The sequence below is a fragment of the Hipposideros armiger genome, unplaced genomic scaffold (genome assembly GCF_001890085.2).
Source record: "Hipposideros armiger isolate ML-2016 unplaced genomic scaffold, ASM189008v1 scaffold_246, whole genome shotgun sequence".
In the NCBI taxonomy this organism is placed as follows: domain Eukaryota; kingdom Metazoa; phylum Chordata; class Mammalia; order Chiroptera; family Hipposideridae; genus Hipposideros; species Hipposideros armiger.
In genome coordinates, this window is record NW_017731596.1 from 1,671,012 (window position 1) to 1,678,299 (window position 7,288).

Here is a 7,288-nt window from a genome sequence, read left to right on the forward strand (position 1 = left end):
GATCATCATCGCTTTCCAGTCTCAGAATTGCCCTCTTCAAATGCTTGCTTCCCCTCCCATGACTGAGTTCTCTTTGCTCATCTTTGACCCATCCCGGAAGCAATGTGCAGTGCGCCATGGGGATCGATGAGGGGAGAACCTGTGGTGTTTGGAGGCAAGGAGAACTACCTGTGGGTTATTAATACACTGATTGATAAACTAATACACTGACTGGGTGTATTAGTTTCCCAGGGTTGCCTTAACAAATTATTAACAAATTACCACAAACCAGGTGGCATGAAACAACAGAAATGCATTCTCTCATAGTCCTAGAGCCTAGACTCCTAAATGAAGGTGTCTGTGGTGTTGGCTCCTTCTGGAAGCTCTGAGGAATTATCTGTGGTATACCTCGCTCCTAGCTTATGGTACGGCGGTTGCTGGCAATCACGGGCATTTCTTGGCTTGTAGACACATCACTCCAGTATCTACCCCCATTGCCACATGGGCCTGTCCCTGGGTGTCTCTGGGTCAAAATTTCCCTGTTCTTATAAAGATACCAATCATTGGAGTAGGGCCCACCCTAATCCAGTATGACCTCATTTTAACATCATTACATTTACAAAGACCCTATTTCCAAATAAGGTCCCACTCACAAGTACAGAGAATTAGGACTTGAACATATCTTTCTAGTGAGCACAATTTAACCCACAACCCTAGGTGTGGCCTGATGAAAATCTGGGCTGACAGTGAGAAAGGAAAGATGGGAGGCAGTGAAGAAGTGCTCTGAGGACAGAATCGATTAACCCTCTTGACACAGCTTTGAGTGATGGAAAAGACAAAATGGTGTATATGTTGTGCATTGTGTTTATAAGTGAGAAAATAAACCTGCATATTACTTGGCAAGTGCTCAATCATTTGTATAGCCACCAGTGCAGTAGTATGTAAGTTCCATGAACAGAGATGCCATGTTATCTTGTGTAGTATGTAAGTTCAATGAATAGAGGTACCATATGGTTTTGTATCCATCCTCAGTATGAGGCTTTCAATAAAATATGAGCAGAGGAGAGTAGGAGGGAGTGAGGAAAGGGAGGACCAAGTGAGGTTACAGAAGGAGAGAGAGACAAAGGATGGGAGAAAGGTACAAATTGAGAAAGGGAAACCATTTGTGGGAAAAGTAAGTCTTCAGTGTCAATAGTGCTTAACACTGAATCTTGATTCCCAAAAATCAACTGGAAGTGTGATAGTAGATCTCAGGCACATGCCGCACATTCATTTGGCATTTGAGATACAAATAAAATGAACAACAGCAGAGCTCAGAAGTCGAGGTAGAAAGGTAACAAGTTTAGGAGCGCTTTGCTTCAAACACTAGCCCCTCACCTCCCCTGGAGAAGGATGCAATAAGGGTCCCTGGGAGACTTCTTACAGGGAGATCTGCCCTGATCATGTTTATAGAGTGTGACAGGTCAGGTGAAATGAACTTGAGCTATGGGGACTTTCAACCCCCTGAAGATTCTACATGTCATATGGAGGTTGTGAAGAGACTGGCTTCATTATTCTGCCTCCCCAAATCTGAGGAACATAAGTAATAAAGTCACTGTGAGTTATTTATTTTTTATTGCCTCAGATGAAATTGGACTACAAATATGCTTAGAGATTTCAAATTTTAATTGTGACTCATTACATTCAGACTCATAAAATAGCAAAACAACGCCTGAGGCCAAATGAGAGGAGGGTGGAGCTGCATTTCACAAAATTTAATTGCAAGCCACATTATTATTACCTGGCAAAGGCATGTGTAGGGAGTGTTGGGGAGCTTTAATCAAGCTTGCCGTGGGAGGGTGAGTGGGCTTCCCTCTACTTCCTGAAGCATTCCAAGACAGAGTTCAGCTAGCTCACTTTTTTCTCTACAAAAATACAAATGAGGGGGCCAGCCGACTGGTTCAGTTGGTTAAGAGCACAAGCTCTGAGCAACAGGGTCACCGGTTCAATTCCCACATGAGCCAGTGAGCTGCGTCTGAGCTGAGCTGCCACTGAGCTGCCAATAGATGGCAGGATGTCTCAGCTGGTGAGAGCACGTGCTCCTAACAACAAGGTTGCCAGTTCAATTCCTGCATGGGATGGTGGGCTATGCCCGCCCGCAACTAAGATTGAACACGGCACCTTGAGCTGAGCGGCCAGATGGTGACTGGACTTGGAGCTGAGCTAGCTGCGCCCTCCACCACTAAGACTGAAGGACAACAACTTGGCTGTTATTCTTCCCTGATTCTCCAACAGTGTTCTCCTTCCCTAATTCCCCAATAAAATCTTAAAAAAGAAAAAAATACAAATGAGAGCGATGAGACCAGAAGGTCTAGGCAGCACTCTCAACAAGAGGGCACCACAGTGCAAACCAACAATCCCACCTACAGGGGCTCCACCCACACCAGGAGCTGGGAGGAAGGTGACATGGATTGCTTATCAAACCCTCATCCTGGAAGTCTGGAATCACCACTCTTCCTGNGTAAAACGTGTTGAGAATTTCAGCTGACTACCTGACGTTATTACGAGTGAAAAAGGAAGGCTGTGGAAGTACAGCTGTCACTGATGCGGTGACAACTTCAAAGGCCTTGTGATACCTCCACCCATTGCACAGGTCTCTGTCCCTCCCGTGAGGACGACAGCTTACATTTGCCTGGGTTGGCTTTGCACTGAGCACTGCTTCAGCAGCCTCATGGAGCCTCCGCACGACCCGCCCAGTCAGCACTGTTATCACCCCATTTCACAAGTGGGGTCTTGGAAGTTTAGAGCCTCAGCCGGGTCAGCGGCTGGCAGGAGGGTGGGGGCGGCCTTTGCACTCACCCTGGAGGCAGAATCTGAGCTCCTTCTGCACCTTGCACCACCTCCCCTCGCTCCCAGTTTTGAGAGGAAAAAACAAAAAGTTTTTCTTTGTGGAATTTCTTCTTGGTAAGTTGCCACAGGTCTGAACAGCAGGAGGAGATGCTCTGACGTTTTGCCAAGGGCAGATGAAGAATTCCAAGAGATAGTATCTGCCAAAAGCACTCTCTATTGAGTACTGCTTAATTGCTTTATTTACATCTTTGTTCAGAGGCCCCAGCAGAAGGGCACCGGCGTCAGGCTGCAGTGGCTTCAGCTCAAATTAGTCCTGGGGACCCCGTACCCTTTTACTAAGCACAGCCTAGATGTACCCACGTGACCCCTCTCCTTATCACCCCCTTTTCTTCTTCANGGTAGGCCTTTTACCTTGAAATTTATAAATTTCACAAACTTCCATCTAAATATTGATCTCTTTTTATTCACCAGAAACTAGGTAAAACATTTTTGTTCACAGATTTAAATTCTTCAGGTGAAAAGCATGCTCTTTTATTTTAGCTTCAATAATTGTTTCTGTTCTATTTACTAGAATAAAACACACACACACACACACACACATGAATAAAGTTGAATTTATCAGTCTATTATTAGATCTGGGTTTTTAGATTTTTTTTTCTCCCTCCAAAATTGTGTTTTACTCAAGTATATTCATATGGTTTTCGTGTTGCATAGTGTGGGCTTTCTTTTTATGTGAAGTATAGATCCACTTTTCTCCTCTTACAAATGAATCTAGCTGTTCCAACACCATTTCAAGAAAACTTGTAATCCTTGCAATCGTTTGAGATCCATCTTTTGTCACATACAAAATTTCCATGTAGTTGCATCTATGTCTGGACTTTCATTCTCTTCCATTGGTCTGCTTATTTATGGGACATTTCCACATTGCGTTAATTGCAGAAGTTTGATGGCATAGATAATACCTCATAGGGTTAAGACTCCTTCCACTTCCTTTTCAGAGTTTCCTTAGCTATTAGTCCATATTTTTTAGAGTCCACATGAATTAAGAATCAAATGGCTAGCCAAGGGGGAAAAAACTTAATAGCATTTTTTATTATGACTGTATTCAGTTGGTTCATTGGTTTAGGAAGAATGGAAGGTTTATTATGTTGAGTTCTTCTATCCCTCAACAAGGAGCACCTTTGTACTGTTCACACCTGCTACCTGTCCTTCAGGAGTGCCTTACAGCTTTCCTTATTTCCTCCCCATTTCTTATAATATTTATTTCTAAGTTGTTTTCTTTTCTTTTCTTTTTTCTTCCCTTGTAAATGGGGTCTGCTTTTTCATTGTCTTCCTCTAATTTGTAGACGTGGCCAAGTAGCCTTGTGATGTGTGATGCTCTGCTGCTCCTGTAATGCCTGCTTTCTGCTCCATGTTCTCCATCACCTTCAGACCTCCACATTGCCTCCCTCTTTCCTGCAAGATGTACAGCTCTACTCCTGTGAAATTTCAAGCTTCTTTCTTTAAATCCCACAGTAACCAGTGCTCTGATCCTCTCAGGAGCGGACCCTCTTCTCCTGGATTCTTTCTCATTCTATCACTCTGATGGGGATCAGGACATGCTACCCCAAAATATGGTGTTTTGGCAGGTTGAATATTTTAAGCTGAACAAGTTTGAGAAAATGGCAGAGTCAGGTTAGAAATTGGAGATTAATTTTCTGTAAACTATTATTATTTTTTTNCTGTAGTGTGGAGTCCCAGGATTGTCAATCATGCAGAGGAAACCTGGAGGCCATCTGCTGGAGAAGTCTCTCATGCTTAGAGAGGCCAGTCTTTTTGTTCGATTCAGCCCTTCAACTAATTGGATAAGGCCCACCCACATTATGGAGGGCAATCTGCCTTACTCCAAATTCATCAGTTTCATTGTTAATCTCATCCAAAATGCCCTCTGAGTTGACACATGAACCATCACAGGATTATAGGCCCTACAGAGGTTGATTCAATAGTCCAGGTCATGTGGCAAAGCCAGCAAAGCTCTGACCCTCTGGTTCCCCCGTCAGCATGACCACAACACCACACCACCTTCCTGGGAAGCCATGAGAAGCATCTGCCACTCCCAAGGGCAGGGGTACGGAGAGAGCTAAGACACCTCGTTCTTCTAGCCCTGCTGTCACCTGGCAAGAACATAAGGAAGCTTCAGCTCCTTTTTGTCAATTCTTTTGTAGGTTGATGCTTCAAATAAAAGTTTCTATAAATAGCGATGCCCTGTTATTTACTGTTAAGAAGGGTGGTAACACAGGAAGCACTAAACAGGGCTTAAAATTAGGCATGTGATTTTCCCAAGGTGTAGCACTTTTGTTTATGAGAACTAGTCTGACCCCTTCATTTAAGCAGAGCTAGACCTTGCCCATGAAGATGAAGAGGAGACACGTGGCATTGGAGCTCATCTGAACGCTGCATCTTAGTTGCTTCTTTTGTCTTAGCTCCTGACTTCTTCCTGAATGGTGCCTCTTGCCCTCCCCTACCCCGTGCCACACTTTGTGACATTGCCAAAGCAGGTCATTATAGACAATCAACCCAGATGCTCAGCAATGCATCATTTTGCTCAGGGTTAAAGGCATTGTTTTATTGTCTACACGTGCGAGATACATGTATAGACATGAGCTGGAGAGGAAAGTCTCAGGGCACAACTCTGTCTGTGCAGACATGAGGTACCCAGACTGTCTGTAAGAACTGAGAGGGTCAAGAAGTTTATCCAAAGGCATTTTCCCCCCCTAAGATCCTCCTCACCACATTACTCGTATGCCGATAGCTACTAAATGGAACACTTTCTAGATACAAAACACTGCTGAGCACTTTCCACACACCAACTTTTTTCTCATAAACTCCCGAGATCAGAGTGATTATGCCCAGTTAACAGATGTGACACCTGAGGCCCAGGAAGGTTAAGTCACTAGTTCATGGCACCCCATTAGTAAGCACTGAACCTCACATTATCTAGACTAGGGGTTAGCAAATGTTTTCTGTAAAGGGCCAGATAGTAAAATACCTTAGGCTTTGAGGGCAATTAATTCTCTGTTGCAAATGCTACTGTAGCATGGAAGCAGCTGTAAAAAGTATGTAAATGAATGAGCACAGCTGGGTGACAATAAAACTTTTATGGATGCTCATGGGTCATATAAAACAAGCAGCTAGCCAGGTTTGACCCAAGGGCTATAGACTGCCAACCTCTAATCGAGATCATCACAAGTTCTGGCTGAAAGAGAATTGCAGAAAGAATCTAAGAATTAGGTGTGAGATGTGTTGCTTCTACTAGCCCATCATAAAGCTGTAATCATCAAGTGCAGACTAGAAAGAAAGACCTTATCTCCACTTAGAAGTGGATTTAAGCATCAGTGAACAAACAGCCTAGATGTTGGGGTGTGTACATGAAACAAAACGACTTTGACTTTGGTCCTAAATTTCTTTTTAAGGATATTTGTGCTGGGAGTAGAAAGCAGAGGGGTGAGAAAAGTGTGGAATGATGCCCTGGGGAAGAGTAAATGTTCTTCTGGGTTTTTTCTTTCTTTCTCAGTTGTAGCAAGCCTGATACTGGAATGTCACCTTGCCTTTTCTAAGAGAGTAGAGCAACTCTGAGATGCTGAAAGAGATTAAAAAAGGGGCGTACCTGCCTGGGGCTGAGCAGGCGCAGCTCTACTTTCTGGGGACAGGGGTGTCATCAGGCTGTTGGGATGTGAGAGCCTGGGCTCCCTGGCATCAGTAGGAAGTGCACCCTTAGGAAAAGGAGTTGGGGGAGACTTATTATCCCAATGAACTGAGCACTAAAAGCTGAGACCCTTGGAGTCAAATCATAGTGTCCTGTTAGCTGAACCGAGCTCTGAGTGTCATCATCCATCCTTGAAGGAAAGCATTGGCGTGGGCAGGGGCCAAGTTCAACAGCTGCCCAGCAGGCCTTCAGGTGGATGGGACCAGAGCCCTGCCTGAGTCATGTGGCTGCGAGCACCAACCCAAGCCCAGCTCTGTGAGTGGAGTTTGATTAAATCTGGCCCATTCGGGCCACATCAACCCTCCAGGTTCCTGGATAATTTGATGAGGAGAGAACCCCAAGGGGAAGATATTGGACTTTCAGACAAGATGGCCCTTGAAGGCTAAAGCCATTTTCAGCTGGGGAAGACAATGAAAGAAATGTGGTTGCTTGCACCTGAGCTTTTGGAAGCTGTCACTGGGTTAAATGAAGACCACGTGAGATGCTGGGTGTGGAGACTTCCTCAAGTGGCCCTACATGTCCTGGGAATAAACCTGTCCACCCCCTTGACTCTGACATCCTCCTGTCATTAATGAAGACAGAGCCTCAAACAGGCTGGTGCAGACTCACTGGGCAGTCTCTGGGTTTACAAAGTCCAGCCCTCGCTTCTCAGACCTGCAGCTGCAGACCTGAGCTGGCAGGTTGGTGAGTGCGTCCCCCACGCCTGCCCCTTCCCGTGCCACTTCTCAATGCTAG